The sequence below is a fragment of the Gadus morhua genome, chromosome 22, assembly GCF_902167405.1.
Source record: "Gadus morhua chromosome 22, gadMor3.0, whole genome shotgun sequence".
Classification (NCBI taxonomy): Eukaryota; Metazoa; Chordata; class Actinopteri; order Gadiformes; family Gadidae; genus Gadus; species Gadus morhua.
Window position 1 is genome coordinate 11,674,848 of NC_044069.1, and position 26,831 is coordinate 11,701,678.

Genomic DNA, 26,831 nt, shown 5'->3' on the forward strand with positions numbered 1-26,831 from the left:
TGTGTGTGTGTGTGTGTGTGTGTGTGTGTGAATCTGATTATGAAGCTGTGATTAAGGCATTTGTATGATTGTATGTTGTATGTATGACCAACCCCCTTTTAGGTACTTTTTAGAAAGGTTATTTTTAATTTCACACACAAAGTGTGTATCATCAAGCGGTATGTGTGTGTGTGCGTGTGTGTGTGCGAGACCTTTTGTGATAGTAGAACCCCAGCTCCATCCCTCGGTCTCCTTAAGTCACGCCTTGAGGCTTGTTGTTGCTTTGGCGAGTCGGCCATACCCTGGTCCCTCTCTGTCTCTATGTTTATCTCTCTCTCGCTGGTCGTCTCTGTGGCTCCTCACCTTGTGCAAGGGGGAGATGAATGGGGCAGTCCTGGTGGACCACTCGGCTCAACCGCATTGCCGTGCGTGGGAGGAGAGCTTAAACTGCTGCTGAGACAGACAGACAGACAGACAGACAGACAGACAGACGTTTTAATTGATATAGGCTTTGGCTGAGGAGAGTAGAGAGAAAGAGGGGAACAAGTTTATCATCATCGGCATCATCTGGTAAAAATCCTTGACTCTGTGTGTTTTTGTGTGACGGCCTATAAAGGCTTTACATTAAGGAGAGCACACATAGATGCATAGATGAGTGCGCATTAGTATGTTGTGTACGTCGGCTCACCGTGAGTCCTTCTAATACAGGTTATAAATAAATATAAAAGAGAGATATGGGGGTGATAAATAGATTTGCGTTTGCTGCACTTAAACAGATTCTGTGCCACATCCCAAGAGGAAGAGGCGCCGGAAAGAAGTGAAAAAGAATTGGAGAGAGAGAGAGAGAGGAGAGAGAGAGAGAGAGAGAGAGAGAGAGAGAGAGGAGAGAGAGAGAGAGAGAGAGAGGAGAGAGAGAGAGAGAGAGAGAGCGAGAGAGAGAGAGAGAGGAGAGGGAGAGGAGGAGAGAGGAGAAGAGAGAGAGAGGGGGGAGGAGAGGGAGAGAGAGGAGAGAGGGAGAGAGGGAGAGAGGGAGAGAGGGAGGAGAGAGGGAGAGAGGGGGAGGGAGAGAGGAGAGAGGGAGGGAGAAGGGAGAGAGAGAGGGAGAGAGGGAGAGAGAGAGAGAGAGAGAGAGGGGGGGGGAGAGGGGGGGAGAGAGGGGGAGGGGGGGAGAGAGAGGGAGAGGGGGATATTACGCAGTGAAGAGACGTAAAGGAGGTGGGGGGGTGCGAGGAAGTCGGGGTGCATGGGGGGGGGGGGGGGGGGGGAGAGAGTGCAACGCTACGCTGAATATTAATGTAGTGTCAGGAAGTGGAATATCTTTTAAAGACCTCAACCTGTATTTTCTCCAGGCTGAGGTGTACTGTATCCCGGTGTGAGGCTAGCCCGAGGGCTGTCTCTCTCTCTCTCCAATCCTGAACAAAACAGCAGCGTCGCACTGCATCACCAACACCTCGTGTGTTTGCAGCAGTTTCCCCTCCGACGCAGGCTCCACGGCTGTCCGGCATGTGATGAAGATTATTAGACTTTTTTTCTTTATTAATTTTTTTAGAAGCACAAATATTATTCTTGATAGAGAAAAAATACAGTGAGTCTCAGACGCGTGTACCATGCATTTATCCCGTGTATTGTGTTGCTCATTATCGCTAGTTGGCAGGGTGCTGAAGAAATCCTATTTGTGTGTCTGTGCATATGTGTGTGGGCCTGGTTTTCTAAACAGTTTGTGTACGTCTATGTATGCCAGGGAGCGCGGCGTGTGTCTATGTGTACGTTCTGTTCATACCTCCCTACCTATGTATACGTGTATGTATTCCCTGTCTGAGGTATTTTTCCGCTCGCTGCTCTGCTCTCTGCCCCTCTCTCTCGTTCCCCCCCCCCCCCCGCGCTGGATGCACATCCACCCCATTTTGAGTTAGTGTGTCAGGACTGTAAATTCCTCGCCAGCACCTGTCAGCACGGATCTACAGTGAACGGGGGGGGGGGGGGGGGATGGGGGTGGGGGGGCTCCAGGAGAGAGCCTGTGTGTGAGTGTGTGTGTGATTACTTGAAGAGGAGAGAGAGAACAGGAGAGAGAGAGAGACAGACAGACAGAGAGAAGGAGACGGTGCTTATCTACCACATCATGCAGACAAGTAAGAAGCCATGCTCCGACGGGAGGCAATGTCACCGGTGTCACTGGCAATTGACAGGCCAAAGAACAAGGAGGGAGGGGGGGGGGGGTGATGGAGGTTAGACAGTATAGGCAGGGGGCATGAGGATCCACCCACAGATAGATAGATAGATTGATACTAGATTGATAGATGGCTAGACGCCGGGGAGGTGGACGGAACGCCCTATATATATAGTACGAGAGACCACACCCCCACGGGAGGCTCAGGGACACGGGGCAGAGCGTGGACTGTGTACAGCCCTGAGGAGAAGGAGGCTTTGTAATGAGGAGGCGAAGGTGCATGCGTGTTGCGTGCTGTGAATGCACAGGGTTGCTTCCTTCTGTTGGAACGATGCGTAATGCAACCAGTCGCTATCTCCCCAGGGAGCCCTGAACACTGTTAACAAGTCAGAGGAGGTCTTACAGGGGAACGGTGAGGAATCTGATGATTCAAAATTCACATCGGAAATGTGCTCCCCCCCCCCCCCCCCCCCCCCCCCCCCCCCCCCCCCCTCTCTTATGACGTTGAATAATGTGAAAGGAATCAATTATCCCCGTTTCCAATTTTCCCTGCATGTCGGTAGAAACTGCATTTTGTAACCTTCTGAACATGGTTGCAATCCTGTATTAGGTTGCAATTATTTCTCCCCAGGGGAAATGAACCTTTTTGGTCAAATTATAAGTTCTATTAAGATTCGACTCCTGTAGAACCACCAGCCCGGACAACATTGGGGTAAATTAGCTGGGAGAAAACGATATCTCTTGCTAATGTGCGACACTGGCAAGATAACGGCAAAGTCTAAAAAATGCCGGCGACATTAGCATTCCTGTGGTTCATTCGGCGAGCAAGGCCCAACTTTTTAAAATCTGTTAAAAAAAATATAATAACTTGCTGTTCGTCAGCAGAAATCACCCGTGCACACCCCCTCCCCCTCCTCCTCCCTTACCCTGCTCATTAGACAGTTCATCAGCAATACATCATCGCATGTATTATTCATGAGCAGAGCACAGTTCATCCTCAAAACACTGGCTTTTATATTTGGTCAATTAGGGGTTTTTGGTAATATTTCTGATAACTATTGTATTGGGAAGAAGAAGGAGAGAGAGAGAATTGAGAAAGTCAGAGGGAAAGCGCCGGGGGAGGGGGGGGGGGGAGGGGTGCAGACGGAGAAAGATGGGGAGAGGCAGGAAAGGGGGAAATACGGGGAAGAATCGAGAGATGGGGAGAGGAGAGCGAGAGAGAGAGAAAAAGAGAGAGAACGTTTGTACCAGGCTTCCATCCGTAATTGGGTTTTTCTATTCCCTCCCGTGGTTCAAACGTTACAACATCCCCTGACTTGGGCCCGCCCCTCTGTCAGCCTGCCCTCCTCGCTAGCTATGCAAATGGGTGCTTTTTTTCATCTAGCATGCGTTTGTCCTGACCTCCGTTCAATACGGGGTGTCCGACCGGCATCGCCGGTGAGGTCGTTCCATCCAAGGGATCGCGGTGACCCCTGAGGTCACCTACCGGTGCAATCACACCTTTAATCACTCAAGTCTGCTGTCTGGCACACACACACACACACACACACACACACACACACACACACACACACACACACACACACACACACACACACACACACACACCAGTAATGACCTGCGTGGTGTTGTTGTCAGCGCTGGCGGCGGTGTCACTGTCCCCATGGTTACTGGGTCGTTAACAGGCTTCATTATAGCAGCGAGGGGCGCGGGTTTCGGGCATAGTAAGAACAGAGCACCTGACAGTCAACGAAGTATGGCTTTCTCCCAAGCAATTGGAAATGTCGTAAAGAAAATGCAGTGAAATCGAGATTTAAAATGGCAATGTGCAAAGAGCTTCAATAAAAAAATTACACCAAAAATATATAAGAATAAGCGGGCGTAAAAAAATTACAAAGGGTAACAATAAAGAAGGGAACTGTAACCTTATCGGCAGACATCACGTCCAGACGACTTTACGCGCACAATTAAATGGTCCATGTCCCCAATAATAGCGACCTGCGATTGGTCCTCAATGTCACAGGAATTGTTCTCTTTTACTTATCCTTGTGTCTTCCCCTGCCCAGCCCTGACCCCAACGTGAGGGAGGGAGGGAAATGATGGGAGGACAGCCTGGAGAACGGCCCGCGGTGCACTGGTTCACCTTTGCCTCACACACACCAGTTAAATTTCATTATGGGCTGGATTTAAGAGCCAAGTTGCTCTGAAATGAGGGGATAAGCCGTTGCCCGTGTGAGCCTGGTTTTAATGACCAGAAGTGTAAATCTATCATTGCTGCCGGGTAGTAGACGCTCCTGTGTTCCAAAATGCCTTACAATGGGAATGGCAATGGCACCAAGAGAACACATTTCTTTATTGTGCAGCGAAAAATACTAATTTACCTGGACCTCAACTGCTCAACAGCGAATTGGAACTCTAAACTGATGATGTGAATCAAATGTGAATCATATTTTTTTCTTCATTGAACAGGGTTGCCATGGCGTTTTGTTCTGTTGTAATTTGAGGGTACTCGTAGCTCTCCTTGCGCCCGCTATCTCCCCTGGGGGCTGACTGTAAACAGAAGATGTGTAGCGTGAAGGCTAGCTGGAATTTGAAGCGTTAAAATAAAAATCGAAAAACATTTCGGTCAGCAATCTGTTGTGCCTGGCCAGAGTCCAGGAGAGAAATTACACCTGAGCACACCGCACCTTCCCAGACCTTCCACTGTTCATGTGCTTACGCCTCATGTGTGTGGCTCTGCTTGCAGCTGCAAACACACAATAAAATACACATATGATGATGGTCCACTTCTGTTGGAGATTTCCCTGTAAGGTCATATACTCCCCTCTCTTCCCTCTGTGGAACGAAACATCTGTTACTAAATTATTGTCGATGATCCGGTTTAACTCATTACTCAATCCTTACACCGACAGAAATGCACATACGATCAAAATACTGTGAATGTACAGTATATGCCATAATGTATTCAACACAACCATTTCTATATTTCTTTAAATCCAGGTGATTTAAAAATCTCACAGCAAAGCAAGCTGTGCGAATAGATCAGTCTGGTTAAAGGCATCCCATTGGTCGGCACTGCAGGGTAGATCAGTTTGGATAAGGTCATTTCATTGGTCGGCAGGATAGAACAGTCTGGATAAAGTCATCTCATTTGTCAGCGTGTCTTTATTCCGGCCAGATATTCTCCACTGGAAAGCTCGCAAGATTTAAAAGTCAGCCAACTCGTATATTCTTATCTATTGGAGCGAAGGCCAGAGACAACACCTGATTACCTTCATAGTAATGGAATCAGCAGTACCTCTGTGTAACTTGGGTTGTGTGTAGCATTCAGGTCTACTGTCTGAGGTGAAGGCAGAGGAGTTTTTAAAGAGCATATACGGTAGCGCCTGAATCGGTTATATGTGCAAGGGTGTCACACCAACAAACCCACCTGCTTCAGCTATCTGTTAAATTATTCTTCTAACTGCAGATGATTTGATAACGAGTGCAAATATTTGTGAGAGATTAGTTAGAGATGTTGTTAGTTTATCTTCAATATGTAAATGTTCTGCATACAATTGATTAAATAGCAAATGTATTCACAGTTTCGAAACCAGAGATGAATTTAGATGTGCTGGTGATACTAGCCCCCGTCACAAACACTCAACTCTCTCTAACATCGCCTTGTGTGTATTCTGAGAATTTCCCCAGAACAATTTGTTCCTTTTCTGTCAATTTAAATATTCCAACAAAATGATCCCACTTGTTGCAGTAGTGAGCGACGGGATTACATTTTTGGATAGGCTGAATTACTTTTGGCTGGGCCTTTGAATTACAGAATTGGATGCTGTTTACACACACCATGCTTTGCCATTATCACGCCACTTATGTTGTAAATGGCTCATTTGCCTTTAAGGACGTTGACAACTGCATTGCTCACAGCTGGAAGCTGACGTGTTGCTATAGCAGCAAGGAAACACGAGTAGAATTTGATAAAAAGAAATAAGACGTGGAAAACAACATGTTGCATTTTGAGAACAAAACGATTATTCTCAAAGCTCACTGATGCATGGACCGATCCTCAGTTGTCAGGTGAAAACACACATACACACATACACACACACACGCACACACACTGCTCTGAACCCCATCACATCACTGCAGGCACACACACAATGATCACTGCAGCCAAACACGGAGCCAATTACAGCTCTTCCTTTACCTCTTTGTCTGAAACTCTGGTCGATATCCTGTCATTGTGGATCTTTAAAGCAGGAGCCTGAATAATTATTGTTCCTCTGTGTTTGTGGCAGATGGTGAGACGGCGTTGCTCATCTGTTGTGTATATGTGGGTGTAAACAAGGCCTTAGTACGTAACTAGTTAATCGGTAAGAAGAACCTGTGTCTTTTATCACTTTGTTCATAGGAGACACCAGAGGACAGTTGACACACCCACACACCAACAAACACACACACACACACACACGGGAACATACGGGCATTGACCCGCCTGCACAAAGAAGAATCGCCCTGGGTCTCTTGTTTTAATCCCAGCAGGTGTGGTCCGGTCTTCAGGTGATGGTTATTAACACAGCCCATCATTGGTATTCATTAGGTGCTCCCTGCTCCCCCGGCCATCACCATAGTATTCCCCCCCCCCCCCCCCCCCCCCCCCCCCCCCCCTCCCCCACCTTCCACCCGTCAGAGGACCGGGGGTTAAACACCGGGGGGAGTGCTCCATCATGACTAGATTTGATCCAATTAAATCCAGATTTAATCAGCCCAAGAGTCGGCTGGTGAATACTCAATGTGATTCTGGTGTCCACGATGCTACCGCGTTAGCTGCAGGGCTAGGCCGTGGAGGCTCCCGGTTCCCCTCCCTTCCCCAACACAAGGCATGGCTTAAGCCCAAAGCACACACCGCAAAGAGAATTTCAGGGTTCATATTTGTAGCGCAACCCTAGAAAAGAAAGATAATCCCATTATTTTAACGGGGCAAAGCGCACAGAGCGCAAACATAACAGGACTGTGTTTCCTCACTGGCGTCGTAAAGGACTTAGTTCTATTTGGGACATGAAATTCCAAACATTATCCGGAGTCTCTCCCCCCGACAGGGCCGTGTGCTCTGGGCTCAAAGGAGATTAAGCCACAGAGAAAGGTCAACCTTGATTCCATTGGGGGCCGTGGCAGTAAAGTACTTCTTCCCACGGACGGCTTCACTTATCACTCGTAATACGCCGTCGATGTCCAGCCTCGGCAACCCTATCCTCACCTGCCTTCCCCTTTTTTTGTGTTGATGTGGCTAGCCGTGAACGGCTAACCGTTTCCAGTGCGGCTAACCGCCTTCGGTGCTGCTAATCCCAACTCCTCCTCTGTCGAAACTATTGATTTGAAAGCACTGGGAAGCTAGAGGAGCAGCGGTAAGAAGACACTGAAGGGGCTCCTATGCGAGAAGTACGTGATTCAGCATCGCCATAAACACTTGATTAATTAACGATCTTGCGATCAGATTCATAAGTGTGGCGGCGGGGACCGGACAAGTGTCATCTTTCATTTACGAGCAGAGAGAACTGGAGCCTCTCTCTCACTCTCTGCCGTCTTCTCGCTGCTCTCTTCTCTCTTCTGTCTGCCCTCTTTTCTCGTCTCTCTGCTCTCTGCTCTCCCCAAGTGAGGAGCCCGAGGGAGGGGAGAAAAAGAAGAAAAGAGGGAACATCTCTCCTTCTCTCCTTCTCGCCTAATGGCAGCCAGCGCTGATTGTTGAAAGTCGTTACTTTGCAGAGGAAGCAGTCTTGTGATATGAGCACAACTCCCTGGTGCCCCATCAAAGTCCACTGTAAATGCTGTGTCACCTTCACTTGCTCCAAGGGAGGCCGGTCCAAGCCGAGATTTGCCGCCTTGTGTGCTAATGAGGCATCAATGAGGGGAAAAATGGTCCGAAAACAAGTGCTGCTTTCCAACGTTGCTTAATGACTGGGGGACGCCTTCCTGTGGGACCGGACTGTACTTGATTACAAACCGTTCTGGTTTCGCCCGCTTCATTTGACTTATTTCTAATTGAGTGTTGTGTGTCAACACACGCATACTGCACTCTGTCTTTGGAAGGGATCCTCAGTGGTTTCTCTTGCTTCCTTTGCCAATTTGTTCATCCTTGCCTTGTTCGAGGCCATAACGTTTCTGGCAGTAGTCTATTGTGGACACGCGCAGCCCTATGAGGCCGTTGTTGTGGTGATATAAACACACAACCGTCCTTTTGTATCTCCTATCGGATGAGGAAAGATGAGGAGGGATGTGCTGAGCTCTAGTCCACAGGGAAGGCTGACAGCCAAACGCGTGCAAGGCACACTTGATAAGCCAGCAGCATCCAAGGGGCTGATACCAGTTTCCACTCTCTTTTATTGGCAGTCACCTGCACTCCTCTAAGTGTGTAAGTGCCTGAGGTGTCAAAGATAAAACGATGTACACGCCAATATATATACAGGTGAAAATTTGAATATCGTGCAAAGGTACATTTATTCAGTAATTCAACTTAAAAGGTGAAGCTAATATATTATATAGACTCATTACATGCAAAGTGAGATATTTCAAGCCTTTATTTGTTATAATTTTGATGATTATGGCTTACAGTTTATGAAAACTCCAAATTCAAAATCTCAGAAAATTAGAATATTGTGAAAAGGTTCAATATTGTAGGCACAAAGTGACACACTCGTATCAGCTAATTTTACGAAAACACATACGCAAGGTAGATAATATAATCAACAAGGGAATTGGGCAGATCAACTTCAAAGAAAAGCATCCATGCAAAGCATTTATGTAGATTATTCCCTCTGCCAAAGAGTCACTTGAGAATCAACTGTTCTGACCACAGCCGGAAACCACTACAGAGAGTAGGAGCAGCCCAGCGCGGTACTGGGAACAGACAGACCCCAGGCCGTTCAGTCACAGTCTCATCAAGGACATCCGCCCAGCACGCAGATGGTGCTCCTGGGTTCTGTTTGACAGACTCTACAGGAGCATGGCTGTACCTAGCTCCAGCCTTAAGGACAGGTTTTACCACTGGGAAGTCAAGCTTCTCAGCTTCTTAACCGAAGAATTCCACATCGCATATCTGTTTACCTGCTGTCGTCAAAATTGGGTGAAAACCTTCACAATGACTGATGCTATCGCTGGCAGGACTGATAACAAAGCTGCAATAATTCTGTATACACTTGTCGCTTACAGTGCTTAATCTATCTCATTCTATTTTTGTTTTGTTTACCTTATTTTATCTTTCTATGAATAGCGCTGTCATTGCGACTAGTGTTCTTTCCGCCAGGCTGACCTGTTTTTCTCGTGCAACATATTTCATTGTACCGTTGACCCTGTTTTAACCTACATATGACTACAATAAAACTGAAACCGAACTGAACCCAACAGTGTGGGCTGCTCCAGACAGAAAACAAGAGGCAGAGTTTTCCTCAGAGGCTTTAAAAGACGATCAACATGGCAATTACCATTACAATTCAATTGTGATTATGATCAGTAGTGTTATAATAGTATATTCTGTGCTTTATACTTGTTTATACTTGGCTCATTATCAATGCCTCCCAGAGATCTTTCTCCATAACATGTTTTCTGATTAAATGCATCTCGTGTGGCCCTTGTATAACTGAACCACTTATCTTCTCCGGTGACATCAGCCTATAGGATTTATAGGCCATGCCCTCACTATGTTGGCTAAATGTCAGAAAATATGATAACACAAATTAAAACCATATATATGTCTCTGACCACATCAAGGCACTGTTAACCACTGCTGAAAAGTGACCTTTTTTAAAAGGGTCTGCAGTGGATACACTGGTGTTGGCATGGCTGTTGGGACGGTGGTAGAACGTACATCACGCCCGCTAAAGTGGTCTGGGCGAGAGAAGGCATGTCATTCGCCGGCACTTAAAACGGCCTTTTAAAAAGCATGGAATGGAAAACATCTCACAATGTAAATGCACATTTTACATTTATTCAGCCTTAGTTGCCTTCTGGCTTTTAACCTCTGACACCTTTGTCTATATAAGTCATCGGTAGGACGGCCCTGTTGGAATCAACACCTCATTTCAAGAGCTCCACCGCTACCATGCCATAGCTGTATGTATGGATCCCTCAGTCATTTAATACCCCGTTCTTCATACCCCCCTCGGCCCTGTTTAATGAAAACGCTGGAGATGTCTGGAGATAGCCGCTGTATGTCTGGCACCACGAAACGGCAAAATCAATTCTGCTTTGCACGGTTACATAGATAGCCTGCATGGTGCATACCCCACATATTGTGTTGCATTGCTAGCATGTACCTACTGCTTAACGTCTGAATAGAATCTCATGTGGCAAGCAGCTGCTACGGTGGGGGTGCGTTCAACGGCAACAACCTGCTAGTTTGTTTCTCATCCAGCGCGTGCCACTTATTTGTGTTAATGAGAGTGCCTAAGCGCCGCTCTTATGTCTGGGTTGTGTTTACAGTGATGAATTACGGGCCGCTATCTAACCCGGGCCTAATATCACGGCTGTCGTTTAAGATTCACGACAGTCCCGCAAACCTTTATTGAAAAACCTCTTGGGAGGTAAAGCTTTTTTTTATTCATTACGCTATTTACCCCTCTCTTATCTGTTTTCCATTTCCTATTGTGCTCCGAATGCCGGGGAATTAAACTCTAAATTATTAGAGGTCATATAGTGTTTTCCTGGAGTTCCGCTGCGAGGAGGTGGTGCCACTTTGTTAATTACCGCTTTCAAAGGATGTTTTACCGCTTTGTTCACGCCGTCGTTTATCCTGCGTCCGCCGGGTCCCCGGGGACTGCGCCCGTCCTCTCCCCACCCCTCAGATTAGCACACTATAATTGTCCTTTGTGTTGCGCGGGAAAAAGAGTCACCTTCCGCCTTACTTCCAGGTGTAAATGAGTGGCGGCGGGGAAAGGTTACCCGCGGCCCCCGCAAGACCGCGTGGTCCTTGAGGGCCCGCGCGGCTTACCCCCCCTGCACTCGCCCTGATACCACGCCACACGGCGCTCTGTTTGAAGTGCTCGGTTGGGCGCCTCTGTCTCTTTTATTTTACCCGCAGCCCCGGTGTGCGAAAAGTCTCGCGACACGGCGTTCGACTCTGGCAGCCTTCTGTGTGTGTTTCCTCTTTGGTATTTGCATACCGAACAAACAGGGAAAGTGTGTTCATTTGTATGCAAATGTGTTTGTCCCCAAGGCTGGGGTTTTGAATTAAAAGTTTTTACCGTCCCATTAATTCCAAATTACACACAGGCCCTGACACGGGCATCTCCGAGCCGGCAGGGGGAGACCCGCCCCGCCGTCAGAGAGAGCCTCACGTCGGCTAATGCTGTTTAGTTTGCCATCTGCGAAACGGAGCCCGAGTTTGGATTTAATCTGGTCGGCTGATTTGCTGATTGATCGCCTGCGCCATGTTGCAATCTCCTCTCAATTATCGCACAGAAATATGCAAAAGATGCCGGCGTGATTGATATGCGGGGATAGGATCGCAGACAGACAAGGAGGCCTTGGAGTGTGTGAGTGACAGCTCCCGAAGAAGCCGGCGAATGAGAGGGAGTGTGGAGAAGGCCGTCCCTCCGACTGATCTGGCACACCTCATCAGCCCCGCTTATTAAAATACATGTACAGCCTTATGAAAAATGCATGACCCCGCCAATGAAGTATGGCATGTATGGGCCGACGCTGACAATCAAGGTGATATTTACACAAAAAAAGCAAAGTTGCTACTCGTTGATTGGTTGGAGGAGACGGTGGCTCAGCATCTTTGTCTCCGCCTTTGCCAACACAGCAGTAACATTGTTTTAATTCAGGGCCACTGGTGTGCAGGCCACTGTTTTGTGCTTGGTGAGTCTCTGCTTATAATGTGTTTTGTCTTGATTTGTTCTTCTCAATTTACATCTCTAAGTAATGATATTGATAAAAAAGTATTTATCAGGGGGTAGATCAATAAAAATGGAGATTGATATCCTAAGTCTGTGCTATTATGCCGTGGATAAATGATGATGGATATATGTATGGATCTATAGATAAATAGATGGATGGATGGATCTGCACTGACATCTCACTCTGTCTTTCAAATGGCACACAAACCAGCATTGCTCGACATGATTGAATGAGTGTGTGTGTGTGTGTGTGTGTGTGTGTGTGTGTGTGTGTGTGTGTGTGTGTGTGTGTGTGTGTGTGTGTGTGTGTGTGTGTGTGTGTGTGTGTGTGTGTGTGTGCAAGATAGATGAATTAATCGCAGAACCCAGTGGATCAATAGATGTTCCCGGGTTAATTACAGTGTCTCCAGCCATGGCGTATTCACCAATGTGTAGGGATTAAGGAAACAACAAAAAAACGGATGATAACTGCTCTCCCCTCTCACATGGTAAGGGCTCCATGGTCTCACCGGGACTGATGGAAGCACCATGACAAAAAGCGCCATAATAAGCCGCCTAATGGGAATTGTATCGAGTTGCTCTCACAATATGAAAGGATGGCTCTCCGTCGTCGTCTTCTAGGTCATTCTCCCCAATAACACGAGTCTCATCGCCCAGGAGATAATTGTGGCTCTTCGGTAGTTATGGCACAGCCGTGTGGAATCTTAAATAAGTCATGAATTTCAAATTGCTATCCGGCTGAGGTGTATCATGTTGAACTAGATGTTTCTTTAACCCAAATATGTCTGAGCGCTGTTCAAAATGCAGTTTCATTTCATTCCATTCACCGTCATACATCGTTTTAATATTTCAGACTTTTTGGTTTGATCACAGTTTATCTTAAAGATGCTGTAGGCATCATTAAAGTGCTTTTTTTGTTGATTGATTTAGCCCTATGTTGGCTATTAGTGAGTGAAATGCGCCGTTAGGATACCTGTTTCTAGTCGACTGCGCCTGCTTCTATATTCGGCCATAGATGATCCTGGCTCATTTCTGACCAATCACGGCATCGTCTCTCTGATTGGTTCAGGGAATCGATCCTGCCCGTCAAGGGAAGGAAGGAGGGGACCTTTTTTTTTGGTTGTTTAGTTTCCAAATATTGTTATTTTCTGTTCTCTCTCTCTCTCTTTACAGCTCTCAAACACTGAATGGTATCCCCAAAGTTATGTTAAGAACTATCATATTTACACAATGTTATCCTGTCACCCTAGGATAAGACTTCAGAGGTCAGGGTTCAAACAATGCATCCACGGAGCTCGAGGAAGCGACCGCCAACGCCAAGGTACACATCGTGCGGTCCAATCAATGGCTCCTCGGGTGTTTTGGAGAACTATTTGCAGGATACTTTCCCTGCTAGGCAGCTCGTCCACTTTAATGGTCTGACCATTTCAAGGCTCCACTGACTTTAAGCGCTGTGAAGAAATTGGCCGAAAAACTTTTCAGTTTGAAAAGTCGTGTGAAGGCCCCACTGGGAGATTTCAAGAAGGCAGTACAGTGTGTTGGAATGAAGACTATATGTAACATTCCTCCGACGCCACAAAGTGGCCACGTAGCCAAAGAGCCACTTAAATAGTTGAAGGCATAAAAGGGTATGATGTGATATATCCACTCACCCATCCCTTAACCCATTGCTAATTGTTATTCAACGTTGGCGATAGGATTTTTTATTCAGATACCTCATATAACCCGATTACCATCGCCGTATTTGGCCCGGTTGTGATCGTTAATTCTAATATATGGATGTAAATTTATAAAGTATCCTACGAGATATAAAATGTATTCGCTTGGTCAAATAGAGAGATTAAAATACCGGCAGCGAAAGTGCTGATGGTGGTTTTGAAGAACCTTATGTCACTGAAGGACGGTCGTTGAAACTGCTTGATTTATATTTAAATGGAAACACTTAATAGCCGTTCCAGTTATTCAGATTGCGTTACCACTTCCGTGTTTGTTCTCGGCTCCACAGTCCCGCCATACATCTACGGACTAAACTACAGGAACCCCTTAACCCCCACTCTGAACCGTTCCGAGTCTGCAAGTGCAGAACCACAATCCCCCAGAGTTTTTGGGGGGCAGCAATTACTCTGCATCACCTGTGTGTGTGTGTGTGTGTGTATGTGTGTGTGGACGGAAATGTCACATTTAAAAACTCCTGCTCAACAGAGTAGCTCCGCCTATATGCCCTGCGGAGCTCCAAATTGCTCCGGCTCTCCGCTCCCTGTGTGTAGGTCTCAGTGCTGCCGGTGACTGACAGCGCTCCAGTCCGTGTACATAATGAACTGTCAGGCAACAAGAGCGTCGTCTCCAGTGTCCTGTTCCCGGCGAGGAAACGCTCTGTCTTGGAACGCCGTTTCATGAGTCGTCCTAAAGGCCGGCCCCCGACGGCGGCACTGCGCTACAGACGATGACTTGGAAAAAACAAGGGACACTGGGGGTGAGGGGGGGTTTGGGGGGGATGCTTTAGGGGAGGGAGGAGGATGAAGAGGAGGTAGAGGAGGGTAAGGAGTGAAGGCGGATGGCGACAGTGCGTGCCAAGAGATGTGCTGAGGCCGAGTGATATGCTGAGGGGCGGTCGGAAGGGAATGAAGACCGGCGCTGGGTGTAGGAGTTAACCACTGGCTCTTACTGGTGGAGGCTTCACTCGTGTAAGCCGCAGTGTAGCGGATAGTGGTTGTGTGGTGGTTAGGGGGGGGGGGGGTTGAGGTATCTTAGGTGTGCTTGGTAGAAATGACAGTGTTGGCAAAGTGGCCACTGCTGCAGCTCCTACATCCCCCAGTGACCCCACATCCCCTAGACAACCCAACACCACCACCAACAGCCACACCGTCCCCCCATAACCACCCACAACCACCCACACGTCACCATCACCAGCCATCCACACCATCACCGAAACCACTCCAGGGTCGGAGGGGGAATAGGGAAACTTGGCAGCCCCGTTGGGCACTCTCGCCCTCTCCCTCTATTCCTCCCCCTCTCTCCCTCCACGGCGCACACACACACACACACACACACACACACACACACACACACACACACACACACACACACACACACACACACACACACACACACACACACACACACACACACACACACACACACACTCTCCCACTCCTGTAGCTTTCTAAGGAATAATTTCGGAACCCAGGGCACATTTGCAGGGAGTCTCTATTTACCAGTAATTGCATTTCTCTGCCCTCTTTCAGAGCTGCCTTCAAAAAAAATAAAAATCCTGCGCCTCAGGAAGTTGAAGGTGGAATGGAGGGAAAGGCAGTGGAATATGTTCCCGGCTCGGTAACCCGTTAAGCAACAGGTTGACAGCCAAGAGAAGCCAAACGTGTGTGAGACACACTGATGCACTGTAGAGGGCCCGCACAGCCGCAGCACATATCCCCGGCTATCGCCCGCAGTCGAGGCAGAACGGGCCGCGCGCTGTCGCCGTGGGGGACGTCCGCGCAAACAGGACATGACCGCAATGTCCCCCACCGAAAAATAAAAACATATGGATATGTACCGATTATAATTTTCACTCACTCAGTTGCACATGGTCGCTTTCACTTGCCTCAGGAATACATTAAGTAAAGTAAAAGCAAAAAAAAAGAAGAAAAAGCAAGGGATAAAATCCATTTATAGGACATAACCTAGGGTGCAGGAACAACACACAGACCCGCAGGACATTCTGATTCACTGTGTGCCCCGCCCTCTCTGCCGTGTCTTCCTTTCAGCTGAGAGGCTGGGGCCGGGACGTAGCGCTAGACAAAACAACCTTACAGGCGGAGAGGAGTGGAAGCACACCAACTGTGAAATATATGCTTATTGAGCACACACCCCTCGCTGATCAAAAAGCAGTTGTAGGCTGAAATGGAAAATAAGGGTGTGTGTGTGTGTGTGTGTGTGTGTGTGTGTGTGTGTGTGTGTGTGTGTGTGTGTGTGTGTGTGTGTGTGTGTGTGTGTGTGTGTGTGTGTGTGTGTGTGTGTGTGTGTGTGCGCGTGTGTTTCAGAGAGAGAGAGAGAGAGAGAGAGAGAAAGTGGGGGGTGGTTTAATATGAAGATGCATATTAAATCTGATAGGAGATGAGGGCTCGGAAAACCGAGGGGGGGGCATGGGGGGGGCATGTGGTGCTGGTGGGAGGGGGCTGGGGGGGCTGGATAGAGGAGCAGACCGTCGTGAAGGAGCATCTTACCTGTGTGTCTGCATCGACCTGGAGAGCCGTTGGGCATCGCCACATGCAGACTGCCGCATGGGCAGTTTAATGAGATGCATAATGCTGCCTATCTATCTCTCTCACTCTAACTCTCTCTCTCTCGTTCTGACTCATTTTCTCTCTTTCTCTCTGCTTTGAATAATGATAATGAGGTTTCCAGTTAGCAAGTACCATACGTGACAATACCACACTTGTGTATGTTGAAAGTGATTGCTGTGGGGGGGGGAGGGAGGGAGGGAGAGAGGGAGGGAGAGAGAGAGAGAGAGAGAGAGAGAGAGAGAGAGAGAGAGAGAGAGAGAGAGAGAGAGAGAGAGAGAGAGAGAGAGAGAGAGAGAGAGAGAGAGAGAGAGAGAGAGAGAGAGAGAGAGAGAGAGAGAGAGAGAGAGAGAGAGAGAGAGAGAGAGAGAGAGACTCCTAGCAGGTGGACAGGATTACGGTCTTGCATACCGATTCCAAAATGTCCATCTGCCCCCAGTTGCGAGTGCAGTGTCTTTGATGTATTCTCTGTGTTTCGCTGTTTTCAGCTAAATCCGCAAACAAACGGTGCTTATGCAATTATCCTTTTCATGAGGCCGGGCTTTGCTTCACGGGAGAAGCTCACAATTGTATACTTCACTACAGGTGTACTCCAACCAAACCCACAGACTGTACAGGCCGCCTGCACTACCCACAGGCTTAGAGAGAGACACACACACACACACACACACACACACACAGACACACAGACACACAGACACACACACACACACACACACACACACACACACACACACACACACACACAAAGGAGTCGAAGGCGAGCTGGCACATAGCCATCCAGTCCCTACCTTATTAAAACGGAGCAAGTGGGCGGGGTGATAATTGCATTGTGGGAGAAGAGGCGACGGAGGACTGAGAGATGTCCATCAGCGGCAGGACTCCATCCTGGCACACCTGATGCATTGTTCCAAGCTGGCGTGTGGGGGCGGCGCAGCACCTATCCACTCTGTTCAGATGCACGCGTACTGGCCCGTCTTTAATTTGTCCGTCGCAGATAGATTGGTTTGCCGGAGAACGCCGGCTGTGCGGAAGAACCGAGCAGCAAACGGAAACAGGGCTGGAACAATGAGGTCTCTCTGGAGAACTGGGGTGGGGGGGGTGGGGGTATGAGGGGGGGGGGGGTTATTCTCGCGGAGGCCTGACGCCACCTGTCATCGCCCTCGTAACAGCAGGTAGTGACGGATGGGGGAAAAAAACAACACAACTACAATTTCATAAAACCGACGGCGAAAAACCGTCCGATTCTTTATCCCGTTCCCTCACTCAGGGTGTGCAGAATCGCAGGGTAAGCGGTGGTTTAATTGTGCTTCGCAACGACTCGCTTTCGCTAGCCTTTATTGTTTCCTTCCCTGATTGCTTTGTTAAGTGTTCACGCTTTGGCGGCGCGAAAATGTGCCTCTGTCATGCCAACCCACAGATTTGTGTTCAATGCAATTGAATTTGCTTTAATTGAATTTCGAGGAGAATGCTGTGGAGGAGTCGGGGTCGTTGCTGGAGGTGGGAGGAGGGGGAGGAGGAGGAGGGGGAGGAGGGGGTGGGGGGTGGAGGAGATGGATGAAGAGACACCTGCAGACATTTTGAAATAGACACAGCACGCCACGGGGGATTCACAATTAGGCGGCTTTTCATTATTCTTGGTGGGCGCTAAGTAACACTGTTTTAACTAACATACGTGACAGGAAATGATGGATTATTCATTTTTAAAAAGGACACGATTACCATACAAAGTAGGTTTTCCTTGTGCTTTTTCCCCCCCTCTACATTTGTGAAGTTATCCGGCGTCTGTATTGTCTGGGAGCCTCTCCCTTTTGGAAACGCAATACAACAGAAGTAAGCCATGCGTATCCTCCGGGGCTGTCATGCTTGCGCTTAAAGAGATTAAGGTTGATGCTCCTAGGTCAGCTCTATATCATTATCTGCAGAGATTTAATATGCTCCGGGATCCAATAAGCCTTGATAAGATCTACCATTCATTACAGCTGCCAGACGGCCTGCCACTGTTGTCCAATACAAAGCAGATGTAAATCACGGCAAGAAAATAAAGGGGGGGAATATAGCTTAATTCATCCCACTAAGCATTAACAATTGACTCGCGGTGCTGGAAGAAAATGAATTGCCTTTTGTAGATGATCAGAGCGGAAATACCACTGCCTGGCTGTCGAATGAATCAAACGATAACAATGCTTATGGACAGTATATGTGCCGTATCCAGCTGTAAGCCAAAGCAAAGATGCTTTTGGATAACAAGTTATCTGTTGATGACTGATATTTATTTAGAGTTTTTGGAGAGAGAGAGAGAGAGAGAGAGAGAGAGAGAGAGAGAGAGAGAGAGAGAGAGAGAGAGAGAGAGAGAGAGAGAGAGAGAGAGAGAGAGAGAGAGAGAGAGAGAGAGAGAGAGAGAGAGAGAGAGAGAGAGAGAGAGAGAGAGAGAGAGAGAGAGGTTTTACACCAACGAGTTATCAGAGGTTCTCCCCCGACTTCCTCACAAAACATATTGACGTGAACTGCATTGCACCGGTTGCATCTGGCTCCAATATCCTCCTTGAATCATCATGCGTCCCGTCAGGCCGTTCTCCTTGGTTAAGACCCTGCATGAATGCAAAGCACCCCTCCGTCACAGGCCTCATGTTGCAGCAACACATTAAAAATGCATCATTGCATGTAACAGCAGAGTAATTACTGTAATGCTTAATGGGAACCAGAGTGTCCGGTATCGTCTGTGCCGTGGGCTGACGGAGGCTGAGTGTGAGAGACGACTCAGGGGAGAGGAGGAGGCCGTCCACTCCTTGTTAGTGAATAATCCCGTGCCCCCAAAATGAGTTTTCTTTTTAATTAATCGTATCCACTTATAACGTGATTACGGCTAATGTCATCAGGAGTTGCTGCTTATTAAGCCTGTGAATACTAAGCCAGGTTGTTTGAAAAGATCAATCTGAAACCGAAAACGTCTCACATCTGCATGTAAATATATTTTTATAATTTCTCATTAATTCCAAGATTGTACTCTTACTGTACAATAAAAGCAACCGTGTTACTTACAGTATAGTTGGACAAATGGATTGATTTAGACTTTTGTGAAGTGTGAAATGTTGCCTTACGCCTTTCAAAGTACTAAAAGCTGTCGTTTTTGTTCCTTCCCATTCTGTAACATTAGCGTGAACCACATAAGCGATATTTGAGTGCTACTCACTCGTCTATCAATACGTGCCTTGCCTTGTTTCCCCTCCATCGAGCGTTTCTCTCACTTTCCGTTCCTCTCCGAGTTGGACATCAGACGTCTGCGCCTTTATTGTGCTTGGCAAATGAAGTTGTTTCTAACTCCCAATTTGTGTTCTGACAATTCTAATGTAACCCAACAGTCGGATCGATCTCCTCCTCCTAATTGGAACCTTTTGGAGCTCAACGTGCCGATCTGAGTCCTCTCAGGGACGCAGCACTGCTTCTCCTGATCGTTTTTTACCCACTCTTCTTCGGCTCGTTCTCTCCCTCCCCCTCTCATCTCACGACCTCTCTCTCCATCTCTCTTCTTGCCGTTCTCTTTTCCTCTTGACCGTCTATTTCTCTCTCCCCGTTCTCTCCACCTCTCTCCCCGTCTACTTTGCTCTCTCCATTCCCTCTACTTCTCTTTCACCGTCTATATCTCTCAATGTTCTCTCTATTCCTCTCCCTTATCTCTCTTTCCACCGCCTCTCTCTCGACCTACCTCTCTCTCCACCTCTCTCTCTACCTCTCTCTCTACCTACATCTCTCCATTCTCTTTACCTCTCTCTCCATCACCTATCTCTCTCCTTTCTCTCTCTGCCATCCATCTCCCTCTCTCCATTTTCTCTACGTTTCTATACGATTTTTCTAACACACACACACACACACACACACACACACACACACACACACACACACACACACACACACACACACACACACACACACACACCGTGGCCCTCTCAATCCCCAGCCGTTCTGCTCCGTCACCCTGGCTCTATCTTGCCTTGGTCGGTATTGACTGTGGAGTGTTAGGCGGTGTTAAACCAGCAGCGCTGTAATGGCCGCCATTAGCCCTCTGAACCTCCCTCCATCTCCACACTCCGCACTCACATTTGATTTGTCATACGACCGCTTTTCTCCCACACACCCGCTTCCCACCACACGTTCCTACTACTTCTATACAGAGATGCCACAGAGGTTTGTATTGGGTGCGTGTGTGTGTGAGTGTGTGTGTGTTTCAAATTTGCATACAGATTTACACCGGGGGTTAAATATCTATAGGTTGGCTTTTTATGTGTGTGTATGTGTGTGCAGGTGCGTGTTTGTTAGAGAGTAGTTAAGTGTGTGCGTGAGAGAGAGAGAGAGAGAGAGAGAGAGAGAGAGAGAGAGAGAGAGAGAGAGAGAGAGAGAGAGAGAGAGAGAGAGAGAGAGAGAGAGAGAGAGAGAGAGAGAGAGAGAGAGAGAGAGAGAGAGAGAGAGAGAGAGAGAGGAGGGAGGGGTTGAGTGTGTGCGTGGGTAAGAGACAGGTTGAAAGAGTGGGTGTGGGTGTGGGAGAAAGAGCCGAAAGCCTGAATGGCCATTGTCGTAATACCCCCCCCCTCCCGTGTAAGTCTGTCAGAGTGCTGTCACGTTGGATGCAGTGCACTCGAGCCATGCGCCCGGGATGGGCCTTTAATTGGAATGTAATTGGAGAAGCACCATTGATCATGAATCATATTCACCTCCTCCTGCTCCCCCCCCCCCCCCCCCCATAGCTCCTTCTCCACCTCCCTGAGTGCAACGCTGCTCTGCTTTCCACTCACTGCCTCTCTCTCTCTCACTCTCGTTCTCGCTCTCCCTCTCCTCAACCTTCCCTTGGGTGCGGCCTCTCTCCTTCTCCCTCCCTCTCTCCCCCTCTCTCCCCCACCCATAAGGAGTGCGTCAGTCTTGTGCGGTGAGGCGGAGCGACAGAACAAGGCCCCCTGCTGGGCCAGTAGTGTGTGGGTCAATGCGTGGCGAGGGCACCAACCAACCTAGGACCTAGGGGGGGGGGGGGGGGGAAGAGAGAAGACATTAGGAAAGAAATAATAGTAAAGTAAAGCAAAGGTTCCGGGGGTGGGTTAGTTGCTGGGATGCAGCGAGTAAGAGGAGAAGGATTTGTAATAGACTGCACGCTCCGTTGCGCCATTGCATCCAGTGCTTAGTTAAAGCCAGTTTTGTTTCGCCTCCGTTGTTTCCTCCACTGCTCGGGAGAAGTCAATTTGTTGCCTCATTTGTCAAACGCGGGAACACGTCGCTGGGCGTCTCGTCCGTATCCGAGAGCGCGCAGGGTTTGCTCTCTCTCTCTCTCGCTCTCTCGCTCTCGCTCTCGCCCTCTCTCTCGCCCTCTCTCTCTCTCCCCCTCTCTCTCTCTCCCCCTCTCGTTTTCTCTCCCTCCCTGTCTCTCACCCTCCCTCCCTCCCCCCCTCTCTCCATTGCTGGGAGTCCCCCTAGTGTCTACTGTTTTAGAATGGCGAGCGCAAAAACCAATAACCAATATGGCTGAATATGAAAAGGAATAATACATCTAAGAACAAAAACTAAACAGTGCAAAGTGGCCGTGATGGTGCTGTAGCCACTGCCACTGGAGTGTATTCTGTAAGGGATGAGCACAGCACTGGACGGCGGCAAATACATGGAGAATGAGTGCAAAAAGTAAGAGAGAGAGAGAGAGAGAGAGGGAGAGAGAGAGAGAGAGAGAGGGAGAGGTAGAGAGGGAGGGAGGGAGGGGCGCGCTGACGGTTGGCAGAAATAGGAGTGAGGTCAGGGACACGTCTTGGATATTTATGAGACTTTATGTCTCATAAATACCCAAGTCCTATGAAAAAATGATCAGATGATGGTAGAGTGAATGTTAGGGGTGTGGTGTGGGTGTTGAATGAGGTAGGAACAGGGGGGAGAGAGAGAGAGAGAGAGAGAGAGAGAGAGAGAGAGAGAGAGAGAGAGAGAGAGAGAGAGAGAGAGAGAGAGAGAGAGAGAGAGAGAGAGAGAGAGAGAGAGAGAGAGAGAGAGAGAGAGAGAGAGAGAGAGAGAGAGAGAGAGAGAGAGAGAGAGAGCGAGCGCAATGCTAATGATGCGGGCGTGTGGGGGCGGTAGGTTTTGCTGGGGCCAGATGAGGGGGGAGGGGGGTGGGGCGAAATAATGCATAAAAGATAAAAAAGTAAAAAGGAACAGGAAATGCAGTGTGGGTTTGGGATCTGCGACAGAGGCCAGGAGTAGGTTATGAGTCACAGAGAGGAGAGAGGGTGTGGAAGTGAGAGAGCAGGGGTGGGTGAGGCGTGTGTGTGGTGTGTGGTGTGTGTGTGTGGGCGGGGGGGGAGTGGTGTAAGGATGGGGGCTGTTGTTTTAAGATCAGTACGGATGACTGCGTTTCCTCTCTCTCGGGACGGAGCCCGCTGGCTCTCTGTGTCTGTCACTCCACGCATTCATGCCTCCCTCCAAGGGGGAGGTAAAGGCCACAGATTGTGTGTATGTGTGTGTGTGTGTTTGTGTGTGTGTGTGCCCACAAGTTGGAGGGCACATTTAGGCACTAACGTGTGTGTGTGTGTGTGTATGTGTGTCTGTGTGTGTGCGTGTGCCCACAAGTTAGTGGGCACATTTAGGCACTAACGTGTGTGTGTTTGTGTGTGTGTGTGCGTGCGTGTGCGTGTGCGCACACGTTGGTGAGCTCATTTAGTCGCTGAAGTGTGTGTGTGTGTGTGTGTGTGTGTGTGTGTGTGTGTGTGTGTGTGTGTGTGTGTGTGTGTGTGTGTGTGTGTGTGTGTGTGTGTGTGTGTGTGTGTGTGTGTGTTTCAGTTAGCTGAGATGAGAATCTGGGGATTGAAGTTTGGGCTGTAATACTCTTTTCATCGTTGGAAGACCCTCTTCACCTCTTCTTTTCTCATTCCTTCTTGTCGTCCTCCTGCCTCGGTTCATTTTAATTTGGTTCTCCATTCTTCACTCCAGTCTTTGCCAATGCCTCTGTTTCTCTCTTAGCATACCGACCGTACTCTTACTTCTGGGCTTGAAAGCAAGAGCACTGGATGTTCTTGAGAATATTGGTTCATGTGGATCACAGTAAGGGGTGGTGGTGTGGTGTCGGGCAATGGGAATTCTTCTCCTTGCCGAAAGGGAAAATGTGTTACAATATGATAGCATAGCAGACTGCCAAAATATCTTAGCCAATAAAACCAGGATAACACGCACACACACATTGTTTTTCAATTTTGGGGTTTATCTGATTTCAGGAAGTAGATTCTCCTCGCTGTTTAAACTATTATAGATCCATAGTCAAAGAAGTTTGTCCTCTCTGTTTATATAATATTATAGCTCTATGCAGGAAGTCCATTTTCCTCTCTGATTATATAAGAATATTATAGCTCTATACAGGAAGTGGATTCTCCTCTCTTTATGTCTAATTATATTATAGCTCTATACCGGATAAGATCATCCTCTCCGTATACATAATAATATTCTACCTCTATACAGGATGAGATCGTCCTCTCCGTATATATACAACAATATAGCTCTACACAGGCAGCCTATTCTGCTCTCCTTTCTATAGACGTATTATAGATACAGGTTAAACCCTTCACGTAGGTGGCTAAATCCGATCTCAAGGCACCGAAGCTCCGGGGCTGACGGGAGCGTCCTGCCGTCTGTACTGAGTGCTGCCGCAGCCTGAGTGGGGCTTGGCATGACGCGGCGGAATGGTTTCTGTAGCATGACGCAGCGTTAGTGTGTGGAGGCTGTGGCTCCCCTTAATGCAGGCTGCCGGTGACGTGGGAAGCCCTTAACCTTCACGTCAATGCACCGAGCGACTCCCACCCGGCGGCTGCTAAGAGCCTGGGCTGGCTACGTTCGAATGTTGAATGTCTTGAATTAAAGTCGCAAGGTGTTAATCAGTCGCCGACATGTCCCCTCGGGTTTTTTAGTGGCGGGCATTTTGTGTTATTTTATTTTGTATTCTTGCGTCGATCAAGATTGTGGTTGTTTACAGCAAAATCGCTTATTTCCCCGTTTCACTTTTTTTTTTTTTGCCTCCTAATAATTACATCCGTACTCACACTTAATTGCCGGTGGCCCAGAGTGAAAACCTGGGCTGGAAGTTATCACGGCTTTTGCAGGTGTGTAGCCTTGTCAGGGCGCGCTGAGTGTTTGGCCCAGGTGCCATGAAGGTTATCAGCTTCCTAACACCAACTAGACTGGGAGGGGATGGGGGAGGACTCCCCACCGTATTGAGAGGCATAAGTATGCAGCCGCAGCCACCTCTGAGGTGCTTAATATCCCGTTTGTATGCCAGCGTTGAGGCGGGTGTATGGATGCGTGCCCGTCATAGTGTGTAGAAGAAGAGGCTCTGTCTGTTTATAGAACTAGTCTTGTTTGTTTCTATGCGTGGGTTTCTCGCAGTGTTTGTTTCTCTGTGTGTGCATTTCAGTGTGTATGTGTGTATGTATATGGGATATGTCCTGCCTGTCCTTGGGCAGATATTGTGTGTCTGTGCATATGTGCAAGTCTGTGTGGGTTTGTGACATGAGCTGTACAACATGTTTTGTTTGTGCATGCATTTTGTATGATATGAGTGTGTGTTTCTGTCTTTTGGACCCTCCCTTGTGTCCATGCTCATGCTCACAAATGTCCATGTGTGTGTGCGTGAGTGTGTTTGTGCATGTGTTCATGCACATGTGTGTGGGCATACCTTCCAGCAGTAGGAGCCACACTGTGTTCCTCGAATGTCAAAATGTGGCCGGCCTCCAGCTCTCTCAACCCCCCCCCCCCCCCCCCCCCTTCACACACACTCACGCACATGCACACACACACGCACACACACGATGTCCCCATCATCTTTTCTTCTCCAACTTCACACACTTTCCCTAGCTCCTTATTCTACTTCGCCTCCCTCATGACTCCCTCTCCTCTCCTTTCCAAAACCCACACTCACTACTTGTGCATGCACTCTCTCACACACACATACCCACACATGCGCGCGCACACACACACACACACACACACACACACACACACACACACACACACACACACACACACACACACACACACACACACACACACACACACACACACACACACACACTCCACAACCCCTGTTTGTCATTTTTCATCATCTGTCGCTGTTTGCTAATCTCCGTCCTTTCTCTGCTCTCTGTCTCAATTCATCATCTCAGTGCGGGTCACACAGTGAAGGTTACCCGAGCTGGCTGATAGAGAGGAGAGCAGGCCCAGACGCTCATAAGGACTGACAGGGATGGAGGCGATGGGGGGGGGGGGGGGGGGGTAAGGGGCGGTGGCGGTAGTGGGGAGGACGGATGGAAGTGGTGGGTCATCACCTCTTATCTATCCCCATCCTCGGTCCATCAAGTATTTTTTCAGTTTTCTCTCCACGGTGTTTACCTTAACAATAAACTTTTTTTTTCCTTTCTCTCGCCCCGTTTCACTTCATCCTCCTACTGGATCTGTCAATGGAGGTTTTCTTTTTGTTTTGGTCTGTTAACTATGTGTCACATAATGCTATATAGTTACTATGGATCTTTGTTTGTTATTTTCCAGTCATTCAAACTTTCGTTCTTGCTCTTTGTTGATACTCTTTTTATTTATTATAGTATTATATTTTTCTTTACTTGTTTGCACAAACATATGTGTGCCTTTGTGTAGGTTCTTAGGCATTACGGTCTTGGCTTAGCACACCCTGAAATGTCACTGTCCTGCCTGTGTAAAAGCGACGTGGTATATTCCGCCCTCATCAAGGAGCCGGCTTTCTTGGTTCATTGGAGCAGGCGGGAGAGAGTGGAGCTCTTTAAAATAATTTGCATACAGTGAATGTTATTTTTCTTTATATTTAAGCCACTCGCAAGCAAGAATGAGTTAACGACATCTAAATGTAGGCTACAAACGTGATTAACTATTTACAAGTGCAATAATGCCAACATATTCTTCATTTTGCCGACCACATGTTTTCTATCCCAACGAAAACCTCGTAAGGAAAGTTTCTCGTAAGGAAAGTTCCATGGGGGGAAAGGGTAAAAATGGCTTTCTCGTAGATCGCACCATCTTTCTACGTCTTCATTAAATGCGACTGCATCACCTACTCTCCCATGAAAGTCGCAGGTTTCACCGTCTCTCCAGTTAGAACTACGCACTTTGATGTTTCTGCATTGTCTCTGTTGTAGAGAAACGCAGCAAAACCTCTACCCAAGTCCCACCCCTGGTACCGCGATGCCGTCTAATCGCATTTACATCAAAATAAAACCCCCAATATGTGTGGGGTTCGAGAGGGGAAATTGGGGTGTGATATCAAGCCGGTATATTACCTCTATCAGTGTTAACCCGTGGACCATGCCTGGAAAATGGCGGGTATAAAATGGGCATATTTGGCAGTGTGAAAACGACTATTCGTCATGTATAGATTAACGTACATGGAGGTTTATTCAGTTCATCTCTGTGTATATTCTTCTTTCTTTTTGCTCAGCAGTCTCAGTCTCTCCCTCACTCACTAACTCACTCCCTCGCTCACAC

At 48.0% G+C, this 26,831-nt stretch overlaps 1 protein-coding gene across 1 annotated transcript in view; it reads left to right on the plus strand.

The window, feature by feature from the left end:
* The window catches only part of efna3a (ephrin-A3a), a 62,191-nt gene that overhangs the window by 9,711 nt on the left and 25,649 nt on the right, over positions 1 to 26,831 (plus strand). The window lies entirely within an intron of this gene.